At 40.5% G+C, this 22,559-nt stretch overlaps 1 non-coding gene across 1 annotated transcript; it reads right to left on the bottom strand.

Moving 5' to 3' along the window:
* Positions 1-15,952: 15,952 nt before the first annotated feature.
* Positions 15,953-16,060, bottom strand: LOC148581476 (small nucleolar RNA R71). The gene has a single exon (XR_015896373.1). It is a non-coding gene; the product is annotated as a small nucleolar RNA R71 (small nucleolar RNA).
* Between the last annotated feature and the right edge of the window lie 6,499 nt (positions 16,061-22,559).

Below are 22,559 nucleotides of genomic sequence, written 5' to 3'. Positions count from 1 at the left end.
AGGGAAATCAGAGGTTGAATAATAACAACAACAGGCAGCAGAACCAGAACCAGCCTTACAGAGCACCTCACCTGAGGCAATCCCAAAGATCACAGCACAACCAACAGCAGACCTCTCAGATCACTTACCCCTCTTTATTTTCTAATGATGAGTTACTACAATCTATTGATCGGAGACAACAGACCATGGAAAATAACCTTAATTCTACCCTAAATGGTCTGAACTCTACCTTGCAAGCTCTTATCTCACAGATTGGATCAATGAATAACTCCAATAACCAGCCTTTGAGCTCCAGTGGAATCCCCTCTCAACCATTACCCAATCCAAAGGGTGGCATCAATGCCATCACCCTAAGGTCCGGAACCACACTGCAGGAGAGGAATCAGAAGGAGCCAAACCCACCAGAACACGCCTCAGCTGAAGAGGTGGTGGAAGTAGAAGATGTTGAAGAGGAAGAGGACATACAGGACATGGTTGATGAAGAAGAAGTTCAACCACGGGAAGAAGCACCAGAGGACGCTGAAGCTGTGAAGGACGCCATTCCTATTCCATTTCCACAAATTGCAAGGAAGGCCAGAAAGCAGTTGGAACCCGATCCCAAAATGGTAGAGATATTCAAAAAGGTTGAGGTAACTGTTCCCCTTTTTTATGTTATTCAGCAGGTACCTAAGTAAACAAAGTTTCTAAAAGATTTATGTATACATAAAGACAAAATTAATGAATTAGAAACTATTCCTTTAGGTAGTTCTATATCTGCTTAAATGGGAGGTATACCTGAAAAGTGTAGTGATCCAGGTCCATGTGTGGTTAATTGTATTATTGGTGGTGTGATATTTTTTGACTGCATGTGTGATTTAGGAGCATGTGTTAGTATAATGCCTTTGTCTATATATGATACCTTGAGGCTCCCTCCCTTAAAAAGGTCAGCAGCTCGTTTTGTGTTAGCAGATAAAAGCATTATTACGGTGGTTGGAATAGCTGAAGATGTATTAGTGGGCATTAAGGGGCTCACATTTCCCATTGACTTTTATATCCTGGACATGCCCCAAAATGACTCAGAGAAGCCATCATCAATCCTACTAGGAAGACCATTCCTAAAGACCTCAAAGTTCAAATTAGATGCTTTTTCAGGAACATACTCTTTTGAAATAGATGGCCGAGTAGTAATCTTCAATCTGAATGGAGCTATGAAGCATCCTCTGGAGGATCATTCTATCCTCCAGTGTGACATCAAAGATGAAACCGTGGCTGAAATTCACTAGGAGGAATTTGAAGAGAAGTACATAGGACAGGGTTCGAGTGTGGGGACACTTTCTGAGGACAATGACAGTGCTTTACCATTGTTACCAGCTCCAGACAACCCAGAGCCTGACCATGAGCAGAAGTTAGAATTGAAACCCCTCCCTCCACACCTCAAATATGCTTACCTTGAGGACAAGCAGAAGTTTCCAGTTATCATTGCAAGGGAACTCACTTCTCAACAAGAAGAGCAGCTACTTAGTGTGTTGAGGAGGTATAAAAACGCACTTGAGTGGAGTTTGGCAGACATAGTAGGCATCAACCCTCAAGTTTGTGAGTACAGAATATTTTTAGAAGAGGGAGCAAAGCCTGTCCGTCAACCCCAGAGGAGACTGAACCCCACTATCTTAGAGGTTGTCAAGAAGGAAATGACCAGACTACTGGAGGCAGATATCATCTATCCAATCTCAGACAGTGAATGGGTAAGCCCAGTACAAGTGGTGCCCAAGAAGTCTGGAGTCACTACAGTGAAGAATGAGCATGGAGAGCTCATGGCAACCAGAGTTCAGAACGCCTAAAGGGTCTGCATTGACTACAGACACCTAAACCAGGCCACTCGTAAGGATCACTATCCTCTTCCATTCATTGATCAAATGCTGGATCGCTTGTCAGGTAAATCACATTATTGTTTCTTAGATGGTTACACAGGCTATTTCCAGATTCATATAGCTCCTGAAGATCAAGAAAAGACCACTTTTACATGTCCTTTTGGAACTTATGCTTATAAGAGAATGCCCTTTGGCTTGTGCAATGCACCAGCTACTTTCCAAAGGTGCATGATGAGTCTTTTCTCTGATCTTATTGAGGACTGTATGGAGGTTTTTATGGATAACTTTAGTGTATATAATGATTCATTCAATCTTTGCTTGGATAGTTTATCTAGAGTGTTAGATAGATGTGTCAGTACAAACCTTGTATTGAATTTTGAAAAATGTCACTTTATGGTTAAACAAAGGATTGTACTAGGACATGTTATGTCTAATACTAGAATTTCTGTAGATCCAGCAAAGGTGGATGTTATTTCTAGTTTACCTTACCCCTCCTCTGTGAGGGAAGTCCGTTCGTTTCTTGGCCATGCAGGTTTTTACAGGAGATTCATTAAGGACTTTAGTAAGGTAGCACTTTCCTTATCCAGACTACTGCAGAAAGATATTGAGTTCGAGTTCCGTGAGGATTGCAAACAAGCGTTTAATAAGCTGAAGACCGCCCTGACTCAAGCTTCAATTGTGAGAGGACCAGACTGGAGCCAGCCATTTGAAATAATGTGCGATGCCTCCAACCATGCAGTAGGTGCAGCACTGGCTCAGCATGAAGGTAAGGACCCCTTTGTAATTGCTTATGCGTCTAAAACTTTAGATGCCCGTCAGTCTAATTATACTACTACTGAGAAAGAGCTTCTTGCTATTGTTTTTTCTCTGGATAAATTCCGAGCCTATTTACTTGGTACGAAAGTAGTAGTGTACCCAGACCACGCAGCTCTAAAATATCTATTAGCTAAAAAGGAATCCAAACCAAGCCTTATACATTGGATACTGCTACTACAAGAATTTGATTTAGAAATTAAGGATAGGAGTGGTAACCAGAATCTAGTGGTAGACCACTTGAGTCGCCTTGAGCACATTAAGCATGACTCCACTCCTATAGCTGATAATTTCCCATTTGATAACCTGCAAGCAGTATCTGAGGTAGTCCCTTGGTATGCACCTATAGCTAATTATCTAGTTAGCCGCACTTTTCCTCCAAACTTTACTAAGCATCAAAGAGACAAGCTGAAAAGTGAGTCTAAATATTATATATGGGATGACCCATATTTATGGAGATGTGGCACTGACCAGGTAATTAGAGGGTGTGTGCCTCAATCAGAATTCCAGTCCATTTTAGAGGCCTGCCACTCATCTGAGAGTGGAGGACACTTTGGCCCTCAAAGAACAGCTAGAAAAATCTTAGACTGTGGATTCTGGTGGCCTACTCTTTTTAGAGATGCTGCTGAATTTTGTAAATCTTGTTTCCCATGCCAAAAATTTGGTAATATATCCAAGAAGGATGAGATGCCTCAACAAATTATGCTTTTTTGTGAAGCTTTTGATGTTTGGGGCATTGACTTCATGGGTCCATTTCCAAATTTTAATGGTCATTTTTATATATTGTTAGCTGTGGATTACATTTCCAAATGGGTGAAAGCAATTCCTACCCCCACTGATGATGCTAACACTGTTATTTTCTTTGTTAGAAACCACATTATTTGTCGCTTTGGATCCCCACGAGCAATCGTGAGCGATCAAGGCACCCATTTTTGTAACAGGAAACTAACAGGCTTACTGAAGAAGCATGGGATAATTCATAAAGTTGCAACAGCCTACCATCCTCAGACTAATAGGCAAGCCGAGGTGTCAAACAGAGAGATAAAGCGTATATTGCAAAAGATAGTCAAACCTCATATGAGAGACTGGAGCACCAGGCTACAAGATGCACTTTGGGCATACAGAACAGCATACAAGACACCCATTGGAATGAGTCCTTTCCGCTTAGTTTATGGAAAAGCCTGCCATCTCCCAGTTGAAGTAGAGCACAAAGCCTTTTGGGCAGTAAAGGAATGCAATATGGGATTTGAAACAGCCGGAGTTGAGAGGAAGTTGCAACTGCAATAATTAGAAAGCCTTCGCTTGGAAGCTTATGAGAACTCAAGGCTGTACAAGGAGAAGATGAAGGCTGTACATGATAAGCACATCAAGAGGAGAGAGTTCCAACCTGGGGACTTAGTCCTCCTTTATAAATCTCGACTGAGGCTCATGCCAGGCAAGTTGAGATCAAGATGGGAAGGTTCATACAGAGTAGAGAAGGACGAGCCGTACGGAGTTTTTCACCTAAGTCATCCTTCAAGCTCTGAACTCATCAAAGTTAATGGACATCGTTTAAAGCTGTACCATGGCAAGAAGTTGAAGAAAAACAAGGAGCTCGAGATCTTCCTCTTGGAAGATCCACACATAGCCGAAGACTGAGCTAGTGGAGCGTCCAACTTACGGACGTTAAAGCAAAGTTCTAGGTGGGAGACAACCCACCATGGTATGATCGTTCTTTTCTTTATTTGTAGTTTTCTTTTTCCATAACTCTTCTCCTTATTCGCACATATAGCTTGCATCTGCATTTGCATATTTTTATATATAAAAAAAAATTTTCACGCGATGCGACCGCATCAATGACGCGTCCGCGTCGCAGGTGGCTCAGAAAGAATAAGAAAGCGAACAGAAAGTCACGCGAGAGCGTGGTTGGAGGCGTGCCTTTGGCACAAATTGCCCCACGCGACCGCGTGCCCCACGCGTCCGCGTCGGGTGGAAAATTTGCCTCCCACGCGACCGCGTCACCCACGCGGCCGCGTGACCTGAAAATCGACGTGAAAAGGGTACATAGCCGAAAGTTATGCTGGAGTGGTGCTGGACTAGCGCTAGATGCACAGCCCTTACCACGCGAATGCGTGCCCCACGCGTTCGTGTCATATCCCAATATTGGCCACTCACGCGGTCGCATGACCCACGCGATCGCGTCACCCATATTTTGGCAAAATAAGATTTCGAACAGAGACTTGTGCGAGCGCGAGGCTGCCCTCGCGCCAATAGCATAAAACGTGTCATGCGACCACGTGACCGACGCGACCGCGTCAATCCGAATAAGCGCAATTCGCGCAAACGCGTCCGCGTCGCTTGCGCCGCATAGTTTACCCTGATTTGCCAAATATCTTATCTTTCTTTTCCCCAAATCCTATTTTCTCTTTTCCCTCCTTCTTCCTTCTTCCTTCTTCCTTCTTTCTCACTTTCTTCTCTCTCTCTCTCTCATTCCCATTATCAAGGTTTTTCTTTTCTTCTTCCTTCCTTACTTTTCCATTATCTTTCTTATTTTTATGTTTTCTTCTTTTCTTTTCTTTTTACTTTCATTATCCATATTTTCTTTTTCTTTTTTTTTTCTTTTAATTGGTGTTAGAAATTTAATTGAGTCATTATTTCTCATTATATGCTTGTGGATTGTTGCAAAATTGTCTGGCAATTATATATTACTTTTTAAAGGGTTGCTTGCATGTTCAAATTATTATTTTCAATAGTTTATTCATCATGCATGCTACATGTTTGCGAAAAAGCCCATATGGTATTATGCATTTTCTACATTATTCTATTCTACTATTCAATGCTTGCTTTTCATAAATTTCCTTTACTATTTTATTAATTTAATTTAATTGTCAATACAAACGTGATGGTTAGTTTGTTACGAGTGATAACATATTTAACAAATTAAATGCTTGATCTATGCTACTCGTGCCTTTGCCTGCATGCCAATAAACACCTTGCATTTAATTGTCATCAAATGCACTTTCTATATTTCCATTGGTGAACTTTTCACATGTAGTCATGACCATGTGTTAACAACATCCTCTTTACCGTGCATTGATTATCACTTATACCATCCTCTTCCTTGCTCTGTCCCTTTGAATTCATGTTACTTTCTTTTTTCCTTTTCAGGATGGCCACCAAGAAAGGAAAAAAGAAAGCTACTCCCAAACCACCAGCAAGAAGAGGAACAAAAAGAGCATTAGTGGCAAAGCCTTCTTCAACTGCAGTCAAGCCCTCAACAAAAAGAATTAAGAGGATTATAAAGGTTGATGAAAAAGAAAAAGCCTTCCCAGCAAAGGACACTGCGCGATTTCCCAATCGCTACTGTGAGCAGATGTTCCCTATCCTGGCAGAACGGAGCTACAACAACGAATACCTTCTTACCCTCCCACCCAATATTGCTACCTTTGTTGAGCCGCAAATTGAACGAAGACAATGGGGTTTCCTCTAGAGATAGCCAAGGCAGGTTAATCTTTCTTGGGTAGTTGAGTTCTACTCTAATTTCCACCTGCCAACCCTGCAGTCTGTCTATGTACGTCAGAAGCAAGTCCCCATTATAGAATAGGCCATTCAACAAGCTCTAGATCTTTCCCCTGCTCTAGAAGGATTTGATGCCTTTCAAGAAGCCTCACTCAAGCGCCAGATGTACCAATTTGACTGGGACGCCGTTCTCAGAGTTATTGCACTACCTGGCAGCAGATGGATCTATGGATACCACCGTTCTTGTAAGACCCAGAACTTTTGAAAAAGTCTTATTATGATCAAGTCTCAAATCCTATAGTTATTTATAGCCTTAATTTCAGAAATTATCTTATTAAAGATAATTAAGGCAAGTTTTGATTTATTGAATTTGAGATGAGTTATGATTATTATCCAATTTTATAATTATTGGATTATTTTCTATATTTAAAGTATAAAGTTGATAGTTATGAAATAATAAGAATTTTATATGATTTGGACTAAGTAATTAATATTTTAAATATTAATACTGCTATTTTGGAAAATGAAGAAACTAAGTATATTACTTCTAATTATTTGATTTGGGCATTTTATTGAAAATAAATTGTAAAATTGATGAGTAAATAGTATTTTCTATATATAATTAGTGTTGGATTTATATTGGGTTTTAATTACTATATTTTCCCCAATTTCATTTGAAATTACCAAAATGTCCCTAACCCTAATTTGGATACACCATCCCCTAAAACCCTTCTCCTCACGCTGCACAGCTACCAGTCTCTCCTCCATCCTTTTTGCTGTGCAGCCCTGTGCTGAACACACACACACACACTGCTCTTGAGGAGAAACGAAGAAAAGCGAAAGGGGGAAAGAGGGAGAAGGAGATCCAGAAGGGAGGAAGAGCACCGGGGAAGCAGCAACTCGCAGGCCAGCCGTGTTCTGCCACCACATCCAGCTCCTCACCGTCGCGCTACCGATTTGCCGCCGATCCCGTCATCCGCGCCGTCGTACTTGCCGCGAGTCCAGCGCCGTCGTTGCCATCTTTGCACGAGGAAAGGTAGAAGCTAGCAGTGGAGGGCGGCGCATGAGAGGGAGTTCGTGCCTCACCGCCGTCACCCATGGGGCCACGAACTGTGCCGGTCGTCGCCGCGTTGCGTCGGGGAGGAAGGCTGAGACTGAGCGTCGTTGGGAGAGAGGACGACGCGAGCTGGAGGTCCGGTCGTCGTTGTGCTATGGAGCAGACTGAACCACGCCGCGTTGTTGGGGTTCTCACCGTCGCTGGAAAAGGATTCAGGCCGCCGCAAGTGTCGCGGTCAGAGGAGGAAGCTGCGCCCCTGTGTCTTGACCGCCGGGAGTGGTTCTGCGACTTCCGGGATCACCACCGGAGCTCCGGGCTGAGCTTCTGCCACTTGAGATCCTGCTGCCGTCACCGGAAATGTTTGCCGGTAAGGGTTTTAATTGAGGTTTCTGCCTTTTTGGATTTCGAGAAGGTTTAATGCTGCGTGGTTTTTATAGTTGATCCACCGGAGCTTCTGGCCGTCGCCGGAGTTGTTGCCGGGCCTGTTCGAAATCGCAGCTGCTTCGTTTCGCTAGTTCAGTAAGTAATTTATGTTTGAAAAAGCCTCGCGTTAGTATTCGTATGTGTTTGATTAATGAATATGAGTTTTGGTAACGTGGGGTCGAGTCCTGATTATTATATGTTGCGAATAATGTTGATATGGTTATTACGAACGTGACTGGGAGCTGAGATTTTGGTTGCCGTCAGTTCGGGTTGAGGCGGAAAGGACTCTGTGAGACGTTTGGGTTATGGAATTTGCGTTTTGAGGTAGGGGCGCTTTCCAAAAACTATATTCTTATATATTGGAGTTATTACATATGGATACTGATGTGAGAGAATATGTATTTGGTGATTGTATTGGCCTTATGTATGGCTTGATTTGCCTTGGTTGATTATGAACGTCTGTTGGTTGAATTATTGTGTGGTTTTGTGAAACGAAATGCTTTTCAAGTTGATTCTTTTAAAGCTTTGAGATCGACTTTAATCCGTTGAGAATTGAATTGAGTTAATTTTATTGAGAATGTGAAAAATAGAATCCACTCTTGAATTCAGTCTGGCTTGCTTTAAATGATCTGGTTTTTGATGAATGATTGTTACCGAACCGTTTCTTTGAAACTTTAGAAATGAGTTTATTCGGCTGATAATGATTTGATTTTTGAAACGGTTTTCTTGAAATATGGAATTGAGATGACTGTTGGATTTGGCTTGCCTTGAACTGATTTTGGATTTTTGGGCTATTGAAAAGGATTGTGGACGGTTTTGTTGGGACCCGAACTGGATGGCAAAGTCCAAGTTTTAAGGGAGATGCTGCCGAAATTTCTATAAAATCCGAGTCTTTATTGAAAATTTTATTTGGGGAAATCATGAGTTTAATGCCTTTCCTATTTACTTGGAGGATTGTGAAATTAGGGCTCCTTTATTATCATTAATTAAAACAATTATGAAAGCGATGAAGCTACGCTTTGAAAGAATGATTGAAAAGAGAATCTTGCTTTGAGGCTGTTTTAAAAAGGTAAAACGGGTTTATGTTTTCTCTATTAAACATAAAGATTTTCCCTTGGAGGAGTTTTCGTAATTTTAAAAGGATTTGGATTTCGATTGATGAACCTCATTGTTTCGACGTTTTAAATAAGCTTCAAAGTATCTTTTGAACTCTAGTTTAACACAACAAAAATGATTCTCTTAGCGGTTTGAAACGCTTCAAATTTAATCATGGGATTGAAGCCGATTTTGTTTAAGTAAAGGAAATGGCTTTGAAAGGAGTAATTGATTACATGACTCGGTTTGGCTTAGATCCTATTTTATTACTCAAATCGGAAAGCCAAGGTTTTAATGATTTTAAATGAATTTGGCGAAATGAGTTATGTTATTCTCCCCTAAAGACTTAGGACTCTGCCGAGAAGCTTTTGTTATAAAATCCCATTGTTGGACGGGTGGTTTTGAATACTTTGAAATAAATCCTTAACTTGCCATGGTTTTGGAAGTTTTGGAAAGAGAATGCCGAGAGTGGCTTTGTTTTAAACAAGGAACTCACTTTGAGTAAATTTGGCTTATGAGCCTGAGATGATTTGAGAAATGAGATCTTTAAAGCCAAGGCTGAAAAGAGTTGAAATTTGATTTCAAAGTGAAATGGCTTGAGAAAAGTGATTCGTGGCTTAAATGCCGGTTTTATGAATTTGATGATGTTGAATGGTTGAAGTGCTATTTTATTATGGGCCGAAATGGCTGTGTATGATTATGAATATTGGCTGGTTCTGGATTGAACCGTGAGCCGAAATGGCTGTGTATGATATTGATTTCTGGCTGATTGCCGAATGAGTTATGGGCCGTATGGCTGACTATGAATTATGAATTTAAGCCGGATGGCTGAGATGGATGTTGATCCATGGCTGGGACTGAATGAATATATGCTTGAGATACCTGGGTAGTAGCAAGGGTTGTGGTTCGTCCCACTTGCTCCAGGTCAGAGACTGTCACGCCTGGGTAGTAGCGGTAGTAGTGGTGATTCCACTCGCTCCAGGTTGAGCTTTTAAACACCCGCCTGGGTAGTAGCCACAGTAATGGTTATTCCACTGGCTCTGGGTTGAGCGGGTAGTAGCAATGGGGTTGTAGCTCAAACCCACTTGCTCCGCGATGGGTGTTTCTATCCATGGTTAGCTACCAGGACGTGTCGGGTTGGCTATATAACCGACAGATGATATCATCAGTCACTAGGGACAGGCATGCATCATATGCATCTATGTGACATTGTTTGCATGTGCATATTGTATTTGGTTTGCCTATGTGATTACGTGAGATTAACTGCTACTTGTTCTACTTGCTGTAACTGTTTGTTTGTGCTTGAACTTCCTATCTGTGTTTACAACTGGGACTCTGTTGGATCGTGGTGATTGGTTGTTGGTTGGATTGTTTGGGCCTAGGGCCGTGGTTGAATTGAGATGGACCGATGGTTGGTTTCGGTTTTGTGGTTATGGTTTGGAAATGTGTTAAAGGCTAATTTAGTTCATCATAGATAAACCTTTTGAAATGCTTTTGAATATTGTTTTAAATGAACAGTTTCCTCTTTCAGAAAAGGATTTCAGATTTTCTCTTTTACTGTAAACCGTTATTTTTGAAAAGAGGCATAAGTCAGTTATTAATCACTGTTACGGTTTATCTTCACGTATCCTATTACAGTAATTCCTAAAAACCCTCTACTGAGAACCCTTTTGAGGATGATGTTCTCACCCCCCTCCTACATTTTTCCCCTTTCAGGATATGGATGCAGAAGTCATGAAGAGTTTATTTAGTTGTTGAAATGCTCTGTATTGCTTTAGATTATTTATTGTACCCTCGCCTATATCTTGATATATTCTGTAAGAGGGATAGGAATTGTGTTGGTTAATACTTGTAATATTATTTATTTATATATGTGTATATATATGGATGTGCTCTTTATGAGTTTTGCAAGTTGTATGGTATCTATGGATGTACGTTATCGAATGAAAGTATTTTTGGGAGTGGTTTTGCAGTTTAAAAGTTTTAAACAGGCTCATATTTTAATATTAAATAGTATAAAAGTCATCGTAATGTCCGAGCTATCAGAGTCGCGCAGCCGGAAGCGTGAGCTTTGGTAGTTAGGGTGTTACAGTTCCCGTCCTAAGGGAATATCGGCTTCAGCACTTACCTTGGAGACTCACGTATGGGCACAGATCATGTCCCATTACGTCTTTCCGAGCACTCACGAATCCTCCTTCACTACAGACATGGCCGTTCTACTATGGTGCATCCTTACAGACCAGCCTCTGAACCTACCAAGACACATCCGGAATGCCATGGGACACGTACAGATTGCGGGCAACTTACCTTTTCCCGCCTTGGTCTCAGATCTCGTCTCAGCAGCCGGAGTCTCCTACAGAGCTGGGGACACCAAAGCCATGCTTCCACGGGATGATCAGTACGTCCCTAACGGGAAATATATTAGACTTCCAGCAGCCACAACTAGCTAGCCTACCAAACCAGCTGAGGACATTCCTCCTTCCGCACCACAAGCACCTACAACAACCCAACTGCTCCATCAGATACTTGAAAAGTTGGATCGGCAGGAACAGAAAGCTAAGCTAAGAGAGCGCCGTAACAAGCGCCGATTCACATACCTTAAGGAGATGATTATGGGAAAATTCAAGGACTCAGACACCCCGGACTCCACTTCCTTTACCAGCACAGGGAGCCATGACGGTCCCGACTATGGAGATACTGCCACCAGCCCACCTTTGTTCCTGACAGATGGCACTGAGGACGGTGCAAAGCCTTAAGTGTGGGGAGGTCGGTCAGTACCTGACTTCCGGAGGTAATTTCTCTTCCCTAACACCAATATATTAGGATATTTAGTTAGTTTTTTCTTTTGTAGAATAGGATAAATTGCATAGTAATAGATTAGTTGCATGCATATTCTACTTGATTGAAAAGACAATAAGTTTCTTCTAAGACCCTATCTTTAGAACAAAATTTCACTAATTTTAATCAAAACTTTTATGTTGAAATTCGCTTGAAGTTGTATTTGGAACATAATTTTTGGGCTAAAGAACACACAACCTGTGAGATTTGAGCCCAAATGCATCGTTACATTATTTAACTATAATTATTTTATTCTTGTGTGTTTACTTCTATATGATTGTAATCTACATTTTGTTTCATCCTATAAGTCCAATGTTTAATATATTTATATGTTTGCATATGATTGAGGCCATTACTTGTTTAAACTCACTTATCCAAATTAAGCCTACCCTTTCAATTATCTTTGTTAACTACTTTGAGCCTTTAAATCCCATTTGTTCTGTATTTTACCACATTACTAGCCTTAAGCGAAAAAACAATTTTACACTTCAATTGAATCTTTGGTTAGCTTAAGATAGAATTGTGTGTGTTAATTAAGTATGGGAAATTGTGGGAACAAAAGATAATAAGGGAATGTGTCATGATAATAGAATGGGAATTTGGGTACTGATGAGCGGATAATTTATACGCTTTTTGGCATTGTTTTTAGTATGTTTTTAGTATATTTTAATTAGTTTTTATTATATTTTTATTAGTTTTTAAATAAAAATCACTCTTCTGGACTTTACTATGAGTTTGTGTATTTTTCTGTAATTTCAGGTATTTTCTGGCTGAAATTGAGGGACCTGAGCAAAAATCTGATTCAGAGGCTGAAAAAGGACTGCAGATGCTATTGGATTCTGACCTCCCTGCACTCAAAGTGGATTTTCTGGAGCTACAAAAGCCCAATTAGCGCGCTCTCAATTGCGTTGGAAAGTAAACATCCTGGGCTTTCCAGCAATATATAATAGTCCATACTTTTCCCGAGATTTGATGGCCCAAACAGGCGTTCCAAGTCAGCTCAAGAATTCTGGCGTTTAACTCCAAAACTGGCACAAAAGCTGGAGTTAAACGCCCAAACTGGCACAAAAGCTGGCGTTTAACTCCAAGAAAAGTCTCTGCACGAAAATGCTTCAATGCTCAGCCCAAGCACACACCAAGTGGGCCCGGAAGAAGATTTCTGCATTAATTACTGATTTCTGTAAACCCTAGGCTACCAGTTCTCTATAAATAGGACCTTTTGCTATTGTATTTGACACACTTGATATACTTTCATACAACTTTTCACGTTTGGGAGGCTGGCATCACGGCCATGCCTAGACCTTGTTCTTATGTATTTTCAACGGTGGAGTTTCTACACACCAAAAATTAAGGTGTGGAGCTCTGCTGTTCTTCATGAATTAATACAAAGTACTATTGTTTTTCTATTCAACTCAAGTCTATTTCTTCTCCAAGATATTCATTCGTTCTTCAACTTGATGAATGTGATGATCCGTGACACTCATCATCATTCTCACTTATGAACATGTGCCTGACAACCACCTCTGTTCTACTAGCAATGGCTTGAATGCGTATCTCTTGGGTTTCTAATCTAAGATTGGAACCTTCGTGGTATAGGCTAGAATTATTGGCGGCCATTCCTGAGATCCAGAAAGTCTAAACCTTGTCTGTGGTATCCCGAGTAGGATCTGGGAAGGGATGACTGTGACGAGCTTCAAACTCGCGATTGTGGGGCGTGTGACAGACGCAAAAGGATCAATGGATCCTATTCCGACATGATCGAGAACCGACAGCTGATTAGCCGATGTTGTGACAGAGCATCAGGACCATTTTCACTGAGAGGACGGGATGTAGCCATTGACAATGGTGATGCCCAACATAAAGCTTGCCATGGAAAGGAGTATGAATGATTGGAAGAAGGCAATAGGAAAGCAGAGGTTCAAGGGGAACAAAGCATCTTCATACGCTTATCTGAAATCCACCAATGAATTACATAAGTATCTCTATCTTTATTTTATGATTTATTCATCTTTTAATTATCAATCCTCCATCACCATTTGAATTTTCCTGACTGAGATTTACAAGATGACCATAGCTTGCTTCAAGCCGACAATCTCCGTGGGATCGACCCTTACTCACGTAAGGTTTATTACTTGGACGACCCAGTACACTTGCTGGTTAGTTGTGCGGAATTGTGACAAAGTGTGATTCACGTTTGAGAGCTCCAATTCTATTGGCGCCATTATTGATGATCACAATTTCGCATACCAAGTTTTTGGCGCCGTTGCCGGGGATTGTTCGAGTTTGGACAACTGACGGTTCATCTTGTTGCTTAGATTAGGTATTTTTTTTCAGAATTTTTAAGAATGAATTCTAGAGTTTCAAGGTGATGTTCTTATCATCACAAAAGCTGATTGATTCTCATCAATTTAGCTATTGAATGTAATGTCCTGCTGAAGCTTGGCCAAACATGTCTAATCCTTTTTAGATTGAAGCTTTAGACTAACATTGCATGATTCTTGGAATTCTCATTAAAAGTTTTGATTCTCTTTATTTTCTTCTCTATATAATTTTCGAAAAAAAAATACAAAAAAATTTTAAAATCATAAAACCAATAATATTTTATGTTTCTTGTTTGAGTCTAGTATCAATTTTTAAGTTTGGTGTCAATTACATGTTTTTATTCTTCTTGCATTTTTCGAATACATGCAATATGTTCTTCATTGATCTTCAAGTGGTTCTTGATGATTTCAATGCTCTGATCTTTAAATTCTCTTGTTTTGTGTGTTTTGTTGTTTCTAATATGCATTCTCAATTTGTTAGTGTCTCTTATATGAAAATTTTTAAGTTTGGTGTCCTGCATGCATTGTTTGATTTGAGTTTCCTAAGATTAGTTGTATTTTGATTGTTTCTCATCATTAAAAATTCAAAAATATTTTCAAAATTGTGTCTTTTCAAGTCAATAATACAGAGAATTGAAGATTCAGAACATTCAGCAGAGGAATCAAATAGAAAAAGCTGGGCGTTCAAAACGCCCAGTGAAGAAGGAAAACTGGCGTTTAAACGCCAGCCAGGGTACCTGGCTTGGCGTTTAACGCCCAAAAAGGTAGAGATTTGGGTGTTAAACGCCAGAATGGGCACCATTCTGGGCGTTTAACGCCAGGATGACACTAGAGGGAAGATTTTGTTTTTAATTCACATTTTTTTCAAGTTTTCATAATTTTTCAAAATCAAATCTTTTTCAAATCATATCTTTTCAATCATATCTCTTTCAAAATCAATTTCTTTCCATTTTATATTTATTTTTACTATTTTCGAAAATCCTTGCTTCAATTCAAGATTTACTTCAAAAATTTTCAAGTTGTTACTTGCCTATTAAGAAAGGATCAAATTTTAAATTTTAGAATCATATCTTTTAATTTCTTGTTAGTCAAGTAATCAACTTTAGTTTTAAAACTTTCTCTTTTTAATTTGATTTTCAGTCATATCTTCTCAATTATATCTTTTCAATCACACCCTTTTTCAAAATTAATTTTCAATCATATCTTTTTAATTTCTAATTTCAAAATCTTTTTCAAAAATCACTTTATTTCTTTCTCAATCTTAGTTTTCGAAAACCAATTACCAAATTTTCAAAATCTCTTACTTTAATTTCGAAAATTTCTTCCCCTCTTCTCACATCCTTCTATTTAAAGGACTAACACTCCTCCTCAAGGTACAATTAGAACTCCCTCCTTCTTTATATGTTCGAATTCTCTTCTATCTACGTCTTCTTTCTATTCTTCTTTTCCTCTAACACCTCAAGGAATCTCTATACTGTGACATAGAGGATTCCCTACTTTCTTGTTCTCTTCTCTTTCATATGAGCAGGAACAAAGATAAAGGCATACTTGTTAAAGCTGATCCTGAACCTGAAAGGACCTTGAAGAGAAAGCTAAGAGAAGCTAAAGAACAATTCTCTTTAGAGGGCCTAACAGAGTTCTTCAAAGAAGAAGAAGCCATGGCAGCCGAAAACAACAATGCCAACAATGCAAAGAAGGTGCTTGGTGACTTTACTGCACCCACTCCCGACTTCTATGGGAGAAGCATCTCAATCCCTGCCATTGGAGCAAACAACTTTGAGCTTAAGCCTCAATTAGTTTCTCTAATGAAACAGAATTGCAAGTTTCATGGACTTCCATTGGAAGATCCTCATCAGTTCTTAGCTGAATTCTTGAAAATCTGTGACACTGTCAAGACCAATGGAGTTGACCCTGAAGTCTACAGACTTATGCTTTTTCCTTTTGGTGCAAGAGACAGAGCTAGGACATGGTTGGATTCACAACCTAAAGAAAGCTTGAACTCTTGGGAAAAGCTAGTCAATGCCTTCTTGGCAAAGTTCTTTCCACCTCAAAAATTGAGCAAGCTTAGAGTGGAAGTCCAAACCTTCAGACAGAAGGAAGGAGAATCCCTCTATGAAGCTTGGGAAAGATACAAGCAATTAATCAGAAGATGTCCTTCTGACATGCTTTCTGAATGGAGCATCATAGGAATTTTCTATGATGGTCTGTCTGAACTATCCAAGATGTCATTGGATAGCTCTGCTGGAGGATCTCTTCATCTGAAGAAGACGCCTACAGAAGCTCAGGAACTCATTGAAATGGTTGCAAATAACCAATTCATGTACACTTCTGAAAGAAATCCTGTGAATAATGGGATAGCTCGGAAGAAAGGAGTTCTTGAGATTGATACTCTGAATGCCATATTGGCTCAGAATAAGATATTGACCCAACAAGTCAATATGATTTCTCAGAGTCTGTCTGAAATGCAAGCTACACCAGGCAGTACTAAGGAAGCTTCCTCTGAAGAAGAAGCTTATGATCCTGAGAACCCAGCAATGGAAGAGGTGAATTACATGGGAGAACCCTATGAAAACACCTATAACCCTTCATGGAGAAATCATCCAAATCTCTCATGGAAGGATCAACAGAGACCTCAACAAGGTTTCAACAACAATAATGGTGGAAGAAACAGGTTTAGCAATAGCAAGCCTTTTCCATCATCTTCTCAGCAACAGACAGAGAATTCTAAGCAGAGCCCCTCTGACTTAACAACCATTGTCTCTGATCTAATCAAAAGCACTCAAAGTTTCATGACTGAAACAAGGTCCTCCATTAGAAATTTGGAGGCACAAGTGGGTCAGCTGAGTAAGAAAATTACTGAACTCCCTCCTAATACTCTCCCAAGCAATACAGAAGAGAATCCAAAGAGAGAGTGCAAGGCCATAAACACATCTCACATGGCCGAACATGGAGAGGAGGAAGAGGCAGTGATTCCCACTGAGGAAGACCTCAATGGACGCCCACTGACCTCCATGGAGTTCCCTGATGAGGAACCATGGGAATCTGAAGCTCACACTGAGACCATAGAGATTCCATTGAATTTACTTTTGCCATTCATAAGCTCTGATGAGTATTCTTCCTCTGAAGAGGATGAAGATGTTACTGAAGAACAAGTTGCTAAGTACCTTGGAGCAATCATGAAGCTAACTGCCAAGTTGTTTGGTAATGAGACTTGGGAGGATGAACCTCCATTGCTCATCAAAGAACTGGTTGACTTGACTAGGCAGAGATTACCTCTGAAGAGACAGGACCCTAGAAAGTTCTCAATCCCTTGTACCATAGGCACCATGCCCTTTGAGAAGGCTCTGTGTGACCTAGGGTCAAGCATAAACCTTATGCCTCTCTCTGTAATGGAGAAGCTAGGGATCATTGAGGTACAAGCTACAAGAATCTCACTGGAGATGGCAGACAATTCAAAGAAATAGGCTTATGGACTTGTAGAGGATGTCTTGGTAAAGGTTGAAGACCATTACATCCCTACTGATTTCATAATCCTAGAGACTGGGAAGTGTATGGATGAATCCATCATCCTTGGCAGACCCTTCCTAGCCACAGCAAAAGCTGTGATTGATGTTGACAGAGGAGAATTAATCATTCAAGTGAATAAAGAATCCCTTGTGTTTAAAGCTCAAGGATATCCCTCTGTCACCATGGAGAGGAAGCATGAAGAGCTTCTCTCAATACAGAGTCAAACAGAGCCCCCACAGTCAAACTCTAAGTTTGGTGTTGGGAGGCCACAACCAAACTTTAAGTTTGGTGTTGAACCCCCACATTCAAACTCTAAGTTTGGTGTTGGGAGGTTCCAACATTGCTCTGAACATCTGTGAGGCTCCATGAGAGCCCACTGTCAAGCTATTGACATTAAAGAAGCGCTTGTTGGGAGGCAACCCAATCGTTACTATTCTATGATAATTTTCTATTTTCTTTTGTTATTTTATGTTTTCTGTAGGTTGATGATCATGTGAAGTCACAAAAACAATTGAAAAAGCAAAAACAGAAGGAAAAACAGAATGAAAAACAAAACACCCTGGAGGAGAAACTTATAGGCGTTTAAACGCCAGTAAGGGTAGCAGAATGGGCGTTAAACGCCCAGTCTGGCACTATTCTGGGCGTTTAACGCCAGAAATGGGCACCAGACTGGCGTTTAACGCCAGGAATGGGCAAGAAGCTGGCGTTAAATGCCAGGAATGGGCAGCAGCCTGGCGTTTAACGCCAGGATTGGCAGCAAGGGGCGTTTTGCACGCCACTTGGTGCAGGGATGAGATATCCTTGACACCTCAGGATCTGTGGACCCCACAAGATCCTCACCTACCCCACCACTCTCTCTCTTCTTCACCCATTCACTAATCACCTCAATACCTCTTCCCCCAAAACCCTTCACCTATCAAATCCCACCATTCTCTTCACCACTCACATCCATCCTTCATAAAATCCCATCTACCTCACCATCCAAATTCAAACCACTTTTCCTCCCAAACCCACCCATAATGGCCGAACCACACACCCCTCTCACTCCTATATAAACCCATCTTCATTCCTTCATTTTCACACAACCTAAACACCACTTCTCCCCCTTGGCCGAAACACAAAGCCCACTCTATCTCCTCTATTTCTTCTTCTTCTACTCTCTTCTTTCTTCTTTTACTCGAGGACGAGCAACCTTCTAAGTTTGGTGTGGTAAAAGCTAAAGCTTTTTGTTTTTCCATAACCATTAATGGCACCAAAGGCCGGAGAAACCTCTAGAAAGAGGAAAAGGAAGGAAAAAGCTTCCACCTCCGAGTCATAGGAGATGGAAAGATTCCTCTCAAGGGTGTATCAAGACCACTTCTATGAAGTTGTAGCCAAGAAGAAAGTGATCCTCGAGGTCCCTTTCAAACTCAAAAAGAATGAGTATCCAGAGATCCAACATGAGATCCGAAGAAGAGGTTGGGAAGTTCTCACCAACCCCATTCAACAAGTCAGAATCTTAATGGTTCAAGAGTTCTATGCCAATGCATGGATCACCAAGAACCATGATCAAAGTGTGAACCCGGACCCTAAGAATTGGCTTACAATGGTCCGAGGGAAATACTTGGATTTTAGTCCGGAAAATGTAAGGTTGTCATTCAACTTGCCTATGATGCAAGGAGATGCACACCCCTACACTAGAAGGGTCAACTTTGATCAAAGGTTGGACCAAGTCCTCATGGACATATGGGAAGAGGCGCTCAATGGAAGAGAGATTCAAGAGGGAAGCCGGTTCAACTAAGAAGGCATGACCTCAAGCCCGTGGCTAGGGGATGGTTGGAGTTCATCCAACGCTCAATCATTCCCACTAGCAACCGGTCTGAAGCTACTATAGACCGGGCTATCATGATACATAGCATCATGATTGGAGAAGAAGTGGAAGTTCATGAGGTTATATCCCAAGAACTCTACAAGGTGGCGGACAAGTCCTCTCCTTTGGCAAGGTTAGTCTTCCCTCATCTCATTTGTCACCTTTGCAATTCGGTTGGAATTGACATAGAGGGAGACATTCTCATTGATGAGGACAAACCCATCACTAAGAAAAGGATGGAGAAAACAAGAGAACCTCATCAAGAGCATGAGGAAATTCCTCATCATGAAATCCCTGAGATACCTCAAGGGATGCATTTTCCTCCACAAAACTATTGGGAGCAAATCAATACCTCCCTAGGAGAATTAAGTTCCAACATGGGACAACTAAGGGTGGACCACCAAGAGCATTCCATCCTCCTCCATGAAATAAGAGAAGACCAAAGAACCATGAGAGAGGAGCAACAAAGGCAAGGAAGAGACATTGAGGAGCTCAAGCACTCCATAAGATCTTCAAAAGGAAGAACAAGCCACCATCACTAAGGTGGACCCGTTCTTTAATTTCCTTGTTCTTTATTTTCCTGTTTTTCGAATTTTTATGCTTGTGTTTATTTATGTTTGTGTCTTTATTACATGATCATTAGTGTCTAAGTGTCTATGCCTTAAAGCTATGAAAATGAATCCATCACCTTTCTTAAAATGAAATATGTTTTTAATTGAAAAAGCAAAAGAAGTGCATGAATTTCAAATTTTAAAGCAGTTTAATTATTTTGATGTGGTGGCAATACTATTGTTTTTCTGAATGAATGCTTGAACAGTGCATATTTTTGAATTTGATTGTTTATGAATGTTAAAATTGTTGGCTCTTGAAAGAATGAAAGAAAAAGGAGAAATGTTATCTGATGATCTGAAAAATCATAAAATTGATTCTTGAAGCAAGAAAAAGCAGTGAAAAGCTTGCAAAAAAAAAAAAGAGAGAAAAGCAAGCAGAAAAAGCCAATACCCCTTTAAACCAAAAGGCAAGGGTGATAAAAAAGGATCCAAGGCATTGAGCATCAGTGGATAGGAGGGCCCACAGGAATAAAATCCTGGCCTAAGCGGCTAAATCAAGCTGTCCCTAACCATGTGCTTGTGGCGTGAAGGTGTCAAGTGAAAACTTGAGACTGAGCGGTTAAAGTCGAGGTCCAAAGCAAAAAGAAAAGTGTGCTTAAGAACCCTGGACACCTCTAATTGGGGACTCTAGCAAAGCTGAGTCACAATCTGAAAAGGTTCACCCAGTTATGTGTCTGTGGCATTTATGTATCCGGTGGTAATACTGGAAAACAAAGTGCTTAGGGACACGGCCAAGACTCATAAAGTAGCTGTGTTCAAGAATCAACATACTTAACTAGGAGAGTCAGTAACACTATCTGGATTCTGAGTTCCTATAGATGCCAATCATTCTGAACTTCAAGGAATAAAGTGAGATGCCAAAACTGTTCAGAAGCAAAAAGCTAAAAGCCCCGCTCATCTAATTAATACTGATCTTCATAGATGTTTTTGGAATTCATTGTATATTCTCTTCTTTTTTTATCCTATTCGATTTTTAGTTGCTTGGGGACAAGCAACAATTTAAGTTTGGTGTTGTGATGAGCGGATAATTTATACGCTTTTTGGCATTGTTTTTAGTATGTTTTTAGTATATTTTAATTAGTTTTTATTATATTTTTATTAGTTTTTAAATAAAAATCACTCTTCTGGACTTTACTATGAGTTTGTGTGTTTTTCTGTAATTTCAGATATTTTCTGGCTGAAATTGAGGGACCTGAGCAAAAATCTGATTCAAAGGCTGAAAAAGGACTGCAGATGCTGTTGGATTCTGACCTCCCTACACTCAAAGTGGATTTTCTGGAGCTACAAAAGCCCAATTGGCGCGCTCTCAATTGCGTTGGAAAGTAGATATTCTGGGCTTTCCAGCAATATATAATATTCCATACTTTTCCCGAGATTTGATGGCCCAAACAGGCGTTCCAAGTCAGCTCAAGAATTCTGGCGTTTAACTCCAAAACTGGCACAAAAGCTGGAGTTAAACGCCCAAACTGGCACAAAAGCTGGCGTTTAACTCCAAGAAAAGTCTCTGCACGAAAATGCTTCAATGCTCAGCCCAAGCACACACCAAGTGGGCCCGGAAGAAGATTTCTGCATTAATTACTGATTTCTGTAAACCCTAGGCTACCAGTTCTCTATAAATAGGACCTTTTGCTATTGTATTTGACACACTTGATATACTTTCATACAACTTTTCACGTTTGGGAGGCTGGCATCACGGCCATGCCTAGACCTTGTTCTTATGTATTTTCAACGGTGGAGTTTCTACACACCATAGATTAAGGTGTGGAGCTCTGCTGTTCTTCATGAATTAATACAAAGTACTATTGTTTTTCTATTCAACTCAAGTCTATTTCTTCTCCAAGATATTCATTCATTCTTCAACTTGATGAATGTGATGATCCGTGACACTCATCATCATTCTCACCTATGAACATGTGCCTGACAACCACCTCTGTTCTACTAGCAATGGCTTGAATGCGTATCTCTTGGGTTTCTAATCTAAGATTGGAACCTTCGTGGTATAGGCTAGAATTATTGGCGGCCATTCTTGAGATCTGGAAAGTCTAAACCTTGTCTGTGGTATTCCGAGTAGGATCTGGGAAGGGATGACTGTGACGAGCTTCAAACTCGCGATTGTGGGGCGTGTGATAGACGCAAAAGGATCAATGGATCCTATTCCGACATGATCGAGAACCGACAGCTGATTAGCCGATGTTGTGACAGAGCATCAGGACCATTTTCACTGAGAGGACGGGATGTAGCCATTGACAACGGTGATGCCCAACATAAAGCTTGCCATGGAAAAGAGTATGAATGATTGGAAGAAGGCAATAGGAAAGCAGAGGTTCAAGGGGAACAAAGCATCTTCATACGCTTATCTAAAATCCACCAATGAATTACATAAGTATCTCTATCTTTATTTTATGATTTATTCATCTTTTAATTATCAATCCTCCATCACCATTTGAATCTGCCTGACTGAGATTTACAAGATAACCATAGCTTGCTTCAAGCCGACAATCTCCGTGGGATCGACCCTTACTCACGTAAGGTTTATTACTTGGACGACCCAGTGCACTTGCTGGTTAGTGGTGCGGAATTGTGACAAAGTGTGATTCACGTTTGAGAGCTCCAATTCTATTGGCGCCATTATTGATGATCACAATTTCGCATACCAGGTACCTACTCATGTGAAACTATAAGAATAAAAAAAAATATATG

This window comes from Arachis ipaensis, chromosome B10, assembly GCF_059453495.1.
Source record: "Arachis ipaensis isolate K30076 ecotype BB chromosome B10, ASM5945349v1, whole genome shotgun sequence".
Taxonomy (NCBI): domain Eukaryota; kingdom Viridiplantae; phylum Streptophyta; class Magnoliopsida; order Fabales; family Fabaceae; genus Arachis; species Arachis ipaensis.
This window is presented reverse-complemented; position numbering and strand designations above follow the sequence as displayed.